Below are 14,974 nucleotides of genomic sequence, written 5' to 3'. Positions count from 1 at the left end.
TTGTAATTGGCTGCTCTATTTATGATTTCTACACTAGTGCAGCAGCAGCAGCAGCAACAACGTAGAAGTGTTTAGGGGATGATGATTCAACCTTCACATCTCTCTCCTCTCCACTTCTATATTGATTGATCTTTTGAGACTGTACTTGCAGTAAAGACACACCCTTCGTGTCCAATGTGTCATTATCCTTGTGTTGTTTGTGTGCTAGTGACTCATGAATTGATCATGAACATGGGCACTGTAGTTTGTTTTAAAGCCATAACTTCACTATCACACTACAAAATTGTCCCTAACAAATGCACTATTTACTCCTTTTTGAGTAATGTTTATTTAAAACGATTAAGGTATATTTTGATGAACAAGGTTGGGAAGTATTGGGAAACAGACTTACATTGGTGTTGAATTTTCATGGGATTTGTTGACAATGAGAAAATATTGCTTAGTCTTATCCTTTAATATTGAATAGTATTTCTGTGTAAAATCAAAATGGGAAAAAATAAGGAATTGTTACTGAATCCAAGTATGCCAGCTTGTTGTATTTGTACTGTAGGGAATTTGTATGTAATATAGTGTTATGTAACAGGCAGAGATTGGGGCAGAATGCTGTCTTGCTGTGGAGTGATGTCAGTTGCATTGTTCGTTCATGTGCCTCTCTTTCTCTCCAAGCTGCTATCCTAACATCCTCGTGGCAGACATCCCAATATCCCTGGTTGAGCGTAAGGGATTCACACACAAACTTGGCAGAGTCTTCTACTCTCTCGCTGTCCCTCTTTATCCGTTTCTTAACAGCTAAGGAAAACAGAACTCAAAAGACTGTCAGGTCTGGAAGTGCTCCTGCCTAGTCTCTATTTTTAGGCTGGCATGGGATATTTCAGTTCTGCTTTAAGCATTTTCCATCCTGCCTAAAACCTCGTGCAAAGATTATTTTTATTCCTTCTGCATTCTTGTCATCTCTGTCTTTCTGTGAAGGTATCCTTCTCCGCTGCTCTATTTCTCTTGCTCTCTGACTATCCCAGCAGCCAACAAAACAGAAAATTAGGTAAAACCTAAAAGGAAAAAAAAACAATTTAAACTATAACATGACTCACATAGCCACAGAAAAACATTTAACATTAAACTCCCCATATTGTGAAGTTTCATGAATCTATCTAGAGCAGTATAATTAGAATCTCTTTGTAGCCATTACTTGGCTCAGCAGTGGCTGTCAGACTGTCCCAGTGTCCCAGACTGTTATTTTTCTTTTTGTCTGCGCCCCAAATCACATCCTCCACTTCCTCTCCTCCTTGTTGTTTGGTTGTGGTTTGGTGACCTATTTGTTGGCATTTAGGGCAGGTAAAATATTCTGGCTTGTCACCTCTTTGCTTGTCACTGATTTGCATAGATGTCTATTTGCTGCCACCTCTGACTCTGTACAGAGGACACCTTATTATTCAGCCAGTGTGGTTTCTATATAAAACTGTATCCAGACTGGTCTACACTGTTGACAGGAGTGTATAAGCACTGATATGTATTCTGTTATAAATAGTCTGATGACAATATACAGAATATATTAGCCAGATCCCCTTAGTTACTGTTGCTATCCCTTCAAACTATCAAGTCAAACATAAGCAGTTAAAAATGGTGGCAGATTTGCTTGCTCAAAATTCTTAGTAATTTAAAAAAAAAATGGCTCCTTGATTTTTCAGACACAGGTAGACAAAAGCAGGCTTCTCATTCTTTAGCCGGAGACAGTCGTTTATTTTTTTGCTTTAACTAGCTAGCTGACTAAGCTAATGCTAGCTCCATGTGTTGGTTGACTTATTAATGTTTCCAGCTGACTTATTTTAAAACAAAAACCCTGTCTTCATTTTGTAATATACACTTTAGGACTACATATGGGATATTATGCTATAAGAAGGAGGCTAAGGCTAACAAGTCGCAGGCAAAAAAGTTAGCATCCTTACGCCAAAAACAGGCCAAGCAGCGGCGACGTGCAGCCTGCGGTGAGCTGCCATGCAATGTATATGGAAAGCTGGGGCAGCCGCTCCAAGCTGTGACTGTTTGATTCTGTGGTGAAACTAAAAGTTCTTCCCACTTGAAAACATGAACACGCCTCCCGGCCGCAGAAAATGTAATTATTTCGGCGAACGGCACTTTGCTGCTGATTAGTGTGTTTTCGGCATTATGAGTTGATACCAATGTATGTAGAAGATACGGATGCAGGTTGGTATATGTGAAAAACGTATATGATATGTTTTTAGTTTTTTAGTTTTTTGTTGTTGCATTCTTCTTTTACTGTAGAGCCATAGTTAGTCTTTTTTATAATAAATATAATAAGGAGCATGTGAGATCATTGTTGCTATTTCTTTCTTACATAACCCTGGCTGTCATGGCTTTAACATTCTAAGTGAAAAGGTTTTTAGGACAATGTAATGCTGCTGTTCCCTGGGTAAAGTTGGATGGGGTTCTCTCTATATTTTCTTAATTCAGAGAATAAGAGCAGGGCAGATCTGCTAATGGATTCTATTTTCATGTTATCATGCCTGGGGATACAATAATTATTAACACGACCATAGCATTTCAGTGCAAGTTCCAGTAAAAGTGCTCCTGTATGATAACCATGATGATGTGTGAGTGTTAATAATAGTGATATGAATGAAATTTAGAAAAGGATATATTCAGAAATGCATTATCCCCCTGGCTCAAATATATTTCTTTCAAAGAAGTTAAAGTGAGAGAGAAGATTGTAATTTCACATCCTAAGCGCTGGAGCAGCACCGTTCTTTTATTAATAAGGAGGTCGTTCATTCATAGAGGGGTCCTCTGGCTTTTACATATTGGATAGACCTAAAAGACCAGAGAAATTGGATAAGCTACCGATATTTGAAAGGCAAAATGGAGCATGAAGTAAAAGATTGACTGAATTTACATCCTTCAACGAGACCTCATTTAAATATCTTTAATGTTTGGTGCTGTCGTTTCATAATGGTATTAACTGATGCTTTTCACATAGATCAAAGTACAAGCAGCTGATGGTTTGGGGTCAAATTCTTTTAATATTACTGACTTGTGAACCGTTTTTATTAGGGATGCACCGATCTGACTTTTATAGTCCCGATACCGATGCCTGGGCTTTGTGTATCTGTCGATACCGATCCAATACCATTGTTGAATTAATAATACACTGTATACCTTCCACCTTATACCTTCCTTCCACCATGTGGAAGAGACTAAAGGCACCATACTTTCCTAACTAAACATTACTTTACTAACTAAGATAACTAAAATAACATAGATGTAATGTATGGAATTCTTATTTATTTGTACACTCATCTCTTCCAGCATGCGACACACGTGCGACAGAGGGAAAAAAACTAACAAAACTGGATCGGCCTGTCGATCTGTTAATTTTTCCAATCCCCGATCTAGCTATTTTGTCAATACATGGGACCGATATCCGATCTTAATATCGGATCGGTGCACCCCTAGTTTTTATTTGTTCAGAGTGCTGAGTTTGTCAAAGAAAATAACTTTTATAATTTTCCTTCATGTAAAATTACCTTAAAAACCCTTTAAAACTCAGTGACCTACCAGTGGGACAGTCAGCACAAATTTATACTATGCAGCTAAACACTGTTTGAACTCACAGAACATTATTTTAATTTCTAGTGGAGATGCCAAAGTTTACAAGGATACCAAACGTGAGACAACATTTTGCTGTAAAGTGTATAAAAGAATATTTCCGTAAAAAAGAGTCTTTGGTTTGAATATTTCTCAGTGGAAACATCATATGGCTTCAATAAAGTACTGGAACATGCTGATACAGAATATACAGCATGTGTTACAATATGGCTGAAACTCTTCAGCTTTTTTTACACTATTGTTGGCTTAAGAATGTGGCTTGTTAGCCTTCATAGTTGAATTGTGCTTTGAAACCTGCTGCTGTCCCCTCGTACTGCTGTCCTCATTGCTGGGGTTGAAAGTGCGAGAAGGTGAAAGTGGGAGTGTGTTGAAATGCCAGTAGAAGGGGAGTATTTGTTTCATAACAGAGTAGAGGCCAGAAAATGAGTTCTGAAAGCCAGACACCGCGGCACCTGGTGAAGTAAGTATTCATAGTAAGTCATTTGTATCCAGATTTATGCCTAATTAGCATCCAGAAAGCATACTTCCTATGGGGAGATTCTTGGGTATCAAGCCATCACCTTCCGTTAGCATTCCATTGACTCCCATTCATTTTGGCGTCACTTTGACAGGGAATAACTTTACATCTGAAGCGTTTAAAGACTCTATTTGTCCATTGTTTATTTCTAAAGAAACACAACAATGTATAAAAGGCTCCATTACCTTGTATCTCACGTTATGGCCCCGTAGGAGACGTTTTTGTAAAAATAGACTAACGATTGTATCATCACCACGCGACTTTCTGCCGCACAGTAGAGAAATTACTGTATAGTCAGGAGACGCTCGCAGGCAGTTTTGACTTACATTAGCTGTTTAAGTTTAATTACTAATGTTAACTAGCATTTAAGTTAGCAATAATTAGCCTGTGCCTATGTTATTTCCTTACATATAGGTATATAGGCTCTCCGTCTCTGCAAGATTCGGAATGATTGAGATTTCTCTTGGCACAGCTACCAGAAGAATTCCAACTTTCAGACAGGTTGCTCACATCACATCTACGTCTTCACGCTCAGTTGGAGGCTGCGCAGTAACGCTCAGCCCTCACTGGAAAAGTGACTTCACTGGTCTCCATCGAAGTATATGGCGTCGCTGCGTCCATTTCTTTTACTGTCTATAATTAGGGACAATTCTTTCTTTCTCCCCTTTAAAGCAACACTAGATAACTTTTCCTGCTTCTGTCCCCCTACAGGTTGGAAGTGGAATTGTCCATTACATTACATTGTCCAGTTCATTCGAACTACAGATCCGCTACCCGATCTGGCAAACTTGCATAATGTAATGGACAATTCCGCTTCCAACCTGTAGGGGGACCGAAGCGGGAAAAGTTTTCTAGTGTTGCTTTAGGTGTGCATTTGGTGCAAAATCACTTGTCTGCAGAAGAGTGCCCTGCATAGCTGGCACATTGTCAAAGTGGAACTCACAGTTACAAGATCATGGAGGCACTGCAGATGACACTTTAAAAAAAATATCACACAGGCGCATGATGATGCGTCACCACTGCTTTATTCAATTTCATGCCCACCGAGCACTGAAGCAGGTGCTCCTAGGTTCACTCGTGTATTTAATGCCACAGGCAACTCTCATGGATTCTGTTTACCTCTTGGCCTGTCTTTTAGAGTCTAGCAAACATGTTGGAGATCTCAGTCACCACCAGTAGACACACACACACCCCGAGGCGAAGAGCTGTCCGCTGATATACAATCAGCTCCATCGCTTTTAAAAAAGTTTTATTCTCTTTGTGCACCACGTCTGTTGCCTATATGCGTAGTGATTTCTTGTGTCGAAATTTGTGTTTCCAGCAGATGCTGCATTGCTAATTTTGCTGACAGTCTGTAAAAAAAAAAAAAAAGAATTCATCTTAAACTTGTGCTACCGGAGGCCTCTTCAACATGAAGGAGATCACAGATTGGTTCAATAAATACAAAAAAATACTGTTTTGACAGTGGTGACTGTCTTTGGTCACCATGAGACATGCTGAGCGCTGAAGGACAACTGATATTGTTTACAAAAACATGAGAAGAAGATATTTGTCTCAAAACATATTAACACACACACACACACACACACACGCAAAGTGACAATTTTCTATAGGATAACCATACAATGCATGTAATGGTGGCTAAGTAAAAGGGCATCAATCAATTATTTAATAGAAAAATGGCTGCAAACATATAGTAAATTATGAACTGCATTTATTGAAAGGTCACAATGTTTGTCACTTTAATTGCATCATTAATACACTTTACAAATTTTGCTTAAGGTGTCCTTTGTTTCCGTCCACTGGAAATCCCTATTCGTATACTTGCTGTTTGCGACAGAAGGTAAAAAGCCATTTATTTCAGCAAGCCTTCCATTAAAACGGGAATAAAAAGGGAAATGAGTAAAAATGCCATATGTCTCCCTTTGGTCTGTGTGGGTTTGCCAGAGGAGATGGCATTAGCTCACTTGGCACTATCCCAAATGTTTCCATCAAATGGCAAACCCAGAGAAATCTGTTATTTTATTTTCAGACACGTCACGTTTAATTTAGTCGCCCGTCAGTGGCGTCATAACCTTTCACCATCTAGTTACTCGTAACTTCCGTCAAAACATGGGCACCCAGATGCTACGTTCAAGATTAATTGTAAATCATACAATGTTACAGAAAAATATACTGGTAACATTGCTTTTTCTGCCAAAAAAAATTTCACATGCCACTTTGCAACACAGTAATACAACAGGAACCTTATTTATTGATATATATCAATATTAATCCAGCTTAATGTTACTACAATGTATGTGCTGGTTGACAAGTAGCTAACATTAATGCTAGCTAATGCTTGGTGGATAACATCATAGGGTTACAACATCATTCAACACGCTCATCAAGTTATTAGTAATATGATTGTTTTGACCATGGATAAAAGCAGCACTGCGCTATCTGTATAGTTATAAATATATCTGTATAGATAGACGATTAATCTAATGCTAATTTAGCCAGCTAGCACACCCCGCTCTGCCTGCCTCACTCCCCCGGCACAAAGAGACTTCATTCGGAATGATGGCTGACAACACAGCCAGGACGTGTACCAATAGGTAGTTACCGTTAGCCCCAGCCGGTGCTTACAACGCTAACGGCAGTTTAATGAAGCGTCAGGAATATCAGACCCAGGCATCCTAGTCACAACATCGGCCATCCATAATGTTAGCTAACTAGCTACGTCTCCGTAAACGCTAACAGTGTTTGTACCAAAAATCTCCTCCCTGCCGAATTTCTCTTTTTTAGTTTAGCTGTCTTTACAGTTCTGCTACTGCACAACAGGCATCGAACATCATCGCCATCGCGGAGATCCCTCCGGCAATCCCCACCTACACCCGTCTCTCAGGCTCGTTGAGTAGCTAGCTAGCATTATATTAAACCCCGTCCGCCCGGTAAAATCCAAAAGGTGACATTGGCATGTGAACTATACTGTGATAGTGTGGTAAAACCTGCTAATGTTAGCCGCTAATGTTAGCTTGCCGGCTCACTAGCTAACTGGTCAGCCAGCTACCAATACAGATTGAATCAAGAAAAACGTAATTATGTTGGGGAAACTGCAGCTATTTTATTAGCATGACATGAATAAACATTACTAAACGTAACGTGAATAAACTTGAATGGGTAGACTCGTCCGTGAACAGATGCATTCTAATCAACGATAGCGTTTAGCAATAAAAACTCCCATAATTCCACGTAACTTCCCTACGTCATCAAATGTCTGTGTTTACAATCCATTGTTTTGGTTGAGAGACCCCTAGCGGCAGAAAGTTACATATTGTACATTTAATTGGGAAGCGTTCATCTGGGGGATATTAATACTAAGGTTTGGTTGGGAGCCGGCTGGCTTGTTCTGCAGGGGTAATTCATTGGGATCTTCTACGATTGGCTTTCCTGCCTGTTTCCATTACCATCAGAACTATTGGAAAAATAAACAAGGTGAGATAAATGAGAATGTGTGGTGAAATAAAAAAGCAGAAGGGGTGTTACAAGGAGTTCCTGCTGCCCAGCTTTTACAGTTGGGTGAACACTGTGCATGAACAGAAATTTTTTATTTTTTTTAAAGGAGCACAGTTAGGTCTAGTGTGGAAAATGTGTATAGAATAGTGACATGATTATGCAGATGTCCTATAAGTAACGCTGTGAAGAGATTGAGAATGACATCTGAATATTAGAAATATATATAACATTTCAGTTTCAGATATGTTTTATTTACTGTGATAATAATGACAACATTCTCTAGTCATAAAGTCCCTTTGTCATCTTTTTTCCCCTCTCTGTCATCAATCAAATGCAGTCAGTGCCATTTGGGAGACTTACATAAGTTCTGTAAAAAGCCGCCTCTTTCTGCAGCTTCCACTGAGCTTGCAGCCTCTCGCTAACGAAGATCCCTCACTTCAAAGACTTTTCTGGAAAAGACTCCAGGCCCAAAGTGTCCTTCTGTGTCCTTCTACACTTCCCTCTCAAAACAAGCTAATGTCTAGTTTAAAAACAGGAGATACTGTGTGTTTCTTGAGGAAAGATGTGCTGCACACAAAGGAGAAAAAAAAGTGATTAAATCAAATGGGAATTAAGATGTGTTCATGTTTATTTCACACTCCAGCTGTTGGCCCGGGTTGAGGAGGCAAAGCTAACTATGTTATGGATGGCTGGAGAAAATGTGGACCCAAAATGCAGAGGCGGAAACTGAGGATAGTCTTGATGTTTCAATAAACTCAAAAAATGCACAAAAACCAAAAGAGTCCTGGAAAAGCAGGCAAAACGGGAATCCAAAAATAAAGTCCAAGTAAAACAGAAACTCTTAACACGAACCGGGAAGACAAACAAACTGGAGACAAAACACACGGGAATACAAACTGGCGACAAGACACACAATGAGCTGACACAGGACAAGGGCGAAAACACAAAGACTAAATACAGAGGGTAACGAGGCAACAAGAGGCAGGTGACACAAGGGCTGGAAAACAGGTGAAAAACATCAGGCAATCACAAGAGAGGGAAAAACCAAAAGACAGGAAGTAAATCAACACAAGACAAGACAGAAAACCAGACCATCAAAATAAAACAGGAAACAGAGCAAAATACAAAACAGAAAAAACAGACTACCAAAATAAAACAAAACACCAAAACCATAACAAATTAATTCTGTGCAATTAGATTGACCAACATGTCCTCTAACTGTAATGGTCATAGTTTTAAACATGTGGTTAACATGAAATGGAAGAAGTTTGGATAGGTTTACGCAACAAAACTACTTTCAGTTTTAGGTTAGGTTTAGAAAAATATCAAGGTTTGGTTATGTAACTTCAGTTACGTACATAAGTACATGACGTAGTACGTAGACGTAGTAACTACATTTACAAGTTAACTTACGTAATTTAAAATAAGGCAATGTTGACTTTTGGTTTCACACCAAACCATAGTGATATGTGAAATCTGCAATTTCTTTTGTCATTTTCAGCCCTAACTGTAATAAGATATAGTAAAATAGTTAGGTCGGACCCATAGTTTTTGCTGATAACATTTAATTTGGCCGAGATATGCTGAAGTTCGTGTTTTGTAGCTAGCTACGAAATTTAGTTTGGTCGTAAATTGGGCATACTTAAATGTAGAAAAATTATTTTAATAACTTTTGGTCAGGTTCATCTGGAGATGCTACTTACCAGGTTTGGTGCAGATCGGTCGCACAACCTAGGACGAGTTTGAAAAAGTTGGTTTTGCACATTGCGCAATATTGCGAAAACACTTCTTTGCGGAAATGAGCAGGGCCTATATCCTGTGATTCAGCTTGATTCAAGGAACACGGCAATGTAAGGATTTCTAATGTGCAATGAGTATTGTGGGAGTTATAGGCAAAAACACGTTTGACGTCATTATAGCGCCATCTAATGGTCCACATGTGTAATTTATGGTAGGTGAGGTCCATAACCCATTGCACATCTACCCTGTAAATTTAAAGTTGTTCACATTATTATAAGTGGTGAAGCAAAACGTGGGTTCCACAGGCCACGTCCACTTTGACCAATCAGTACCTCACTGTAGAGGTGGCCTCAGGAGTGGCCCTAGATGGTACCTAGCTAACATTAGCGTGTTCTTGCCTTGGAGCAAACGTAGATGTTTTTGTTAATCCTGTCGACATTTAGTTGTGAATGGGGCCTCCCACACTGCTTGATCCACGCCCGGCATTTCTCCCCTTGGGTTTTAGGTTTCAGGAAGGGAAAAAATTCCACCACCCCATCCAAACTTTTAGGATACTGGGTATCAGATTTGCACAATCCATACGCACAACGCTTCGGCATGTTTCCCTCGCTCGAAAGCTTGACAGACCTTCTGTGCCTAGTTACGGTTGCTAAGCCACGTTTGGCCTGTGGCGGTTTTCGGATGTGGCTTAGCGAAGGGTCAATTTGCTTGTGTTTTGTCTATTTGTGTGTTTCGTTAAGTTACAATGCGTTTGCCCCTGTCAGCCACCGTAGTATACCCATAGAGTCACAAAGACATTTCCATGCTGTGACACATTTACAATCCACATAAAAGATTACTTGTTGACCACAGCTACATACAATCTAAACAACCTGCACATGTTAATATTTTGGTTAATTCCTCTGTGATGGTTTTAAAGGAATTACTGTAATCATTCTGCTCATTTGTGCAAGTCTGGAATTCAAAAATCTCATCATTAATGGTATGATCTGTAGCCCTGGGCACATATGTGTAGCTTGGGTTTATGTCAGCAGCAGAAAGCAGCCCACCTGTCCAGCCCTCATTCTGCCTACACAGCCTGTTTTTGGTTCTTGCTCAAAGACCAAGTTAACTACCATTTTACTTTCCCTGCACTGCATCGGAATCCTGTTTCGATTCGTCACAGCTGTAATTTTCTTGTTAAAGTAATGGTATGAATATAAGGTGGTGTTGTACAGTTTTGTGAACTCTGACAACCAGAGAATAAGCGTCTTGTCCATCACAGGTCCTGTTAATGTCACTCCAGCTGGCATCTTGCTCACATTTAAAGGTCACCTGCAAACAAGATCAAAGTTGAAACTGGCAAGGTGTAAAATGTATATAGCATACAACAACCAAGATAGAGCTGCAACACGGTTCATCTCTCCATACTAGAACAGTGTGCAAAGTAATTCTGACACAGATTATGTGTAGGGGGCTATAGTTGCTGTAGATGTTTGTTTTTCTTTTGCCAAAAATGAAAAAATGGAAAGCTTCTGAAATACATTGGCACAAACTTTTATACTAGCCATCATTATGAAAAATGGGACAAAAAGATAAATGCCCCGCATCCCCATTATTTTCTATTGTTTATTCCACTGTAGTGCCAGCTCTTCTAGTTCTTCCTATTCAATGCTGTCGTTTCAGACATTTTTTGGTGGGGGGTATTATAGCCCTCTCCAGGTGAAGACTTTTTTTAAGTGGACTGTGCCGCAGTACCATTGCAGCTCAACTGACAGTCTGGAAACAAGTATGTTGCAGAGAGAGAGAGAGAGAGAGAGAGAGAGAGAGAGAGAGAGAGAGTGAAAGAGAGAGAGAGTGAAAGGGAGACAGTGAGACAGGGAGAGATAAAGGCAGGGGTGCAGCAGGTGGGAAAGGTGTAGAAGAGAGACGAAAAGATGACAGGTGAGTGTGTCGAAGGAGAGTAACACGATGGAGAGAGAGGGAGAGAGGAAGAGAGTGTGTAAAGCAAGAGAATACCCCCTCCACCCTGGAGTGAAACCTCGAACGGCGTGTTGTGCAGAATCTTAATGGACTCTACTGTCAGATATGGGGATTTTCCATTCAAATCCTTAGACATTAAGGACACACACACACACACACACACACACACACACACACACACACACACACACACACACACACACAGAGAAATGAGTTAGTCAGGGAGGGAAAGCACCCTAAAGCAGATACCGTGTTCCACAAACAGTGTATTTATGTGCACAGAAAAAATACCAGAGAAAACACCATGATAGCCATTTTATCAATCAATATCCTATTAACTACTCCTGATAGTCCATTACCTTTGCTGTGTGGCTGGCACAGATAAAGTTTTATCACACTCATCAGTCTGTACTTTGTGTTGTTTGCACATACAAACACACAAGCACATTTGTGAGTGAGTCAGTGTGGGGATTGTAAGCATCTACAATCGGAGATTCAACTCAAATAGTTTCTGAGGCACTTTTCCACTTCTTGCAGGAGCCAAAGGGTGGTACAGTGGCGGGAAAATCACTGCTTGGTTACAGGGAGATTTATTGTAATTTATTATAAATTAGCTGCATAAATATGTTTGGTTGTTGTTGTTGATGTTGTTAAGAAGCACTTCAGAAAAAATATATGTTAATAAAGGGATATTCCATGCACAATCATTATTAGAAGAGTAATTTGTTTGGGGTTATTTATCATTTTCCATATCTGTGTTGTCATTTAGAGTGACTGCTACGTAGTCAAGCTCACTTGTCAGCCTGCTAATGTGAAGCAGGTACTTCATATAAAAGAACCTTTCATCCTCCATAAATGATGTAATTATATAGTGAGGACAGACTCTCCAACAGTCAGATATGAGGGTTGAGCAAAGTGTTTAACCGTCAAACTGCTCACTCAGTGGTCAATCGATAAGACTGCAGTTGTTCTCAGCAACTTCCACTTCTGTGTGAGTGTGGAGCAGTGTTTTTTGTAATAGAGCAGAGTTACCTTCAGTCTGCATACACATACATTCAACAGAGAGAGCCATTGTTGACACCCTTCTCCATGTATTATCTTGCCATACTGCAGAAAACTACTTCTTAAAAAAGGAAACTGGGGAATACATTTGAATCGCGCAAAAACTCAAAAACCTTATATACAGTTATTTGTTTATTTGAAGTAGGAGCCATTTAGTCAGCATAGGCAGCAGAATTTCTTTTTTAAATTTAAAACTTAACAAAGTTTTGGTGAGGAGCACCGAGCAATCAATAAATGCATTTGGAAATAAGTTTTTTATTTGTTAAGATTTTCTATCTGTCAATAGTTAATAATAATAGCAAAACTGCCCGTGGCCTCGTTAAAACTACAACAAGAGAAGGATTTAGCTTCCTGTAAAGAAGGCAGTATGTGACAGTAGTAAGAAGAGCACCGCTTCCCTCCCTCTGAAGTTGAACGCTACTTCTGCATGTTGATAAATTAGCTGGCATTTCGTTCTTGACTGTTGTAATTCAGGAACCCCTGACACTGTTGCAGGGCAGACACCTGTTGAGATGATATTAGAGACAAAAAGTACTTTGGCTTCCTAAAAGGCCTCCATTAAAAAACAAATAAAAATAATTTGGGTTCTCTACTGCATTAGTGAAAAAGTAGTCTATATCTATATATATTTAATTTCCAGGATTGTTCAGGTGCCCCTGGAAATTCCGCGGATGTCCCTCATTTTTCGGCCGGATGTCCATCAACTTCCTCTGTCTTTGTGTTTGCATTCTAAACGCCGATGGATTTATGAGGACTAGTATGGTTAACTGCTCCTCAGAGCTCTGCAGGGTAAATCGAGACAGCTAGCTAGACTATCTGTCCAATCTGAGTTTTCTGTTGCACGACTAAAACAACTTTTGAACGTACACATTCGTCCACCAAAACAAGTTCCTTCCCGAGGCGATTTTGCAAAGGCACCGTCATTGTATCCAGCGCTTAGCGCCGCCCAAGATGATTATGATTAGGTTAAAGAAATGCCAATAAACCAGAGCATGTTTTTCTTCCATCACGGAATGTTGTGTGGACTAGCCAGACCCTCCTCCGCGGCCCTGTGGAGGAAGGTCTGACAATGAGCCTTAAGCTATTAACGCACAATCAGATTCTTTCTATTTGCTTAGTAAGAGAACTTTGCATTCATTAAGTTTCTTCTATTTAGTTTATTTTAGTTTAGTCTTGGCCAAATTCTAATTCCAGGGTTGATGCCAATTCTCCTCATATTGCTTTATGAATATAGAATAGGAATAACTGTAGAAAAATAAGTCTATTTCTATTTTCTATTGCTTTTGGTAGTGCCCCTCAAAATACATTGATTTAATGAGATAACACAACTACGCAGCAAGCAGTGATTAGGTAGTAATTGAAAATATACACAAAAAGTAATAAAATTGTTTCCTATACGCCTCAGTGGTAAATGCAACCATTGTCTGTTTGTAGTGTTTTTTGCAGTGCTTTCTTCTAAATTCTCTCTCTCAAATTTAAGTTGTACAGACCTGGGAAGCACTGGGCAGGACTGCTGTTAATATAATGAAATCCATTTGGCAGGTAAAATGTGATTCTGATTGGCTGTTGATGGCAGTAAAAAAAATAGTACATTTTCATGTTTCTTAGCTGACAACCTCACTGACAGTCCACACATCGTCTCTGGTTCTCTGATTGTGAAGCTCCATTAAAAATGTCATAGACTTCTAGTGACTTTCTGATATTGTTGAATTATTAAAATGTTCTGATTTCTGCTGCATATGTTCTGTGTATATATACACTCCACAAATGTACATATTGTACCGTAGAGCCACAAATGTACACACACAAACAAATGAGCAAACTTGAGCTCATTAACACAGAAACACAGCATCATGACTTCCATTCCAAACCAGGAGTCTTCCTACATGTTGGCTGGACTATAAATCAACACAAAACTGGCAAGCTCGACATCTGTGCGCACACTTGCCCGCCGGTCACACCGCATGGTTTGAGATGGCAACTGAGATGGTGAGCATCTGCTAGAAAGAAACTTCCTGTACCGCCTCTCTCTTTCTCATCCCTCCAGCCTGCCAGACTACACACACACACACACACACACACACACACACACACACACACACACACACACACACACACACACACACACACACACACAAATATACCCCTAATGGGATTTACTTGTCAAGGAATGGTAGTTGATTCATGACATGCCATAGCAGCAGGATAGAAAAAACATGAGGCTGCTAACTCTCAGTAGAATATAACATTTGCCATTTGGTGGATGGGTGGTCATGTGCATTAATTTCAGCACAGGTGGCCACGGGGAAACAAACTATAACTGTCCTTAGGACTTTCCCCACTATGACTGCCATGACACGTCATCTGCCAATTCTCTACATCCACTTAAAGCAGATCAGATACCACAGCAGCATGCCAAATTGAGATGTGTTAAGAATGTGGAAGCGGCAGAGTGTCCAGCCCCAGCAGTGGCTGTCAGCGGCCGTCTAGGTTGTGATTGTTGATTTTGGAAATTCCCCAACGGAACAGCTGTCCAATCATAATGAGTTTGGAAGTGGTGTCTTTGTCGTTTGC

Source organism: Sander vitreus, chromosome 5 (genome assembly GCF_031162955.1).
Source record: "Sander vitreus isolate 19-12246 chromosome 5, sanVit1, whole genome shotgun sequence".
Classification (NCBI taxonomy): Eukaryota; Metazoa; Chordata; class Actinopteri; order Perciformes; family Percidae; genus Sander; species Sander vitreus.
The sequence above is the reverse complement of the archived record's forward strand: the minus strand, read 5'-3'. Positions refer to the sequence as shown.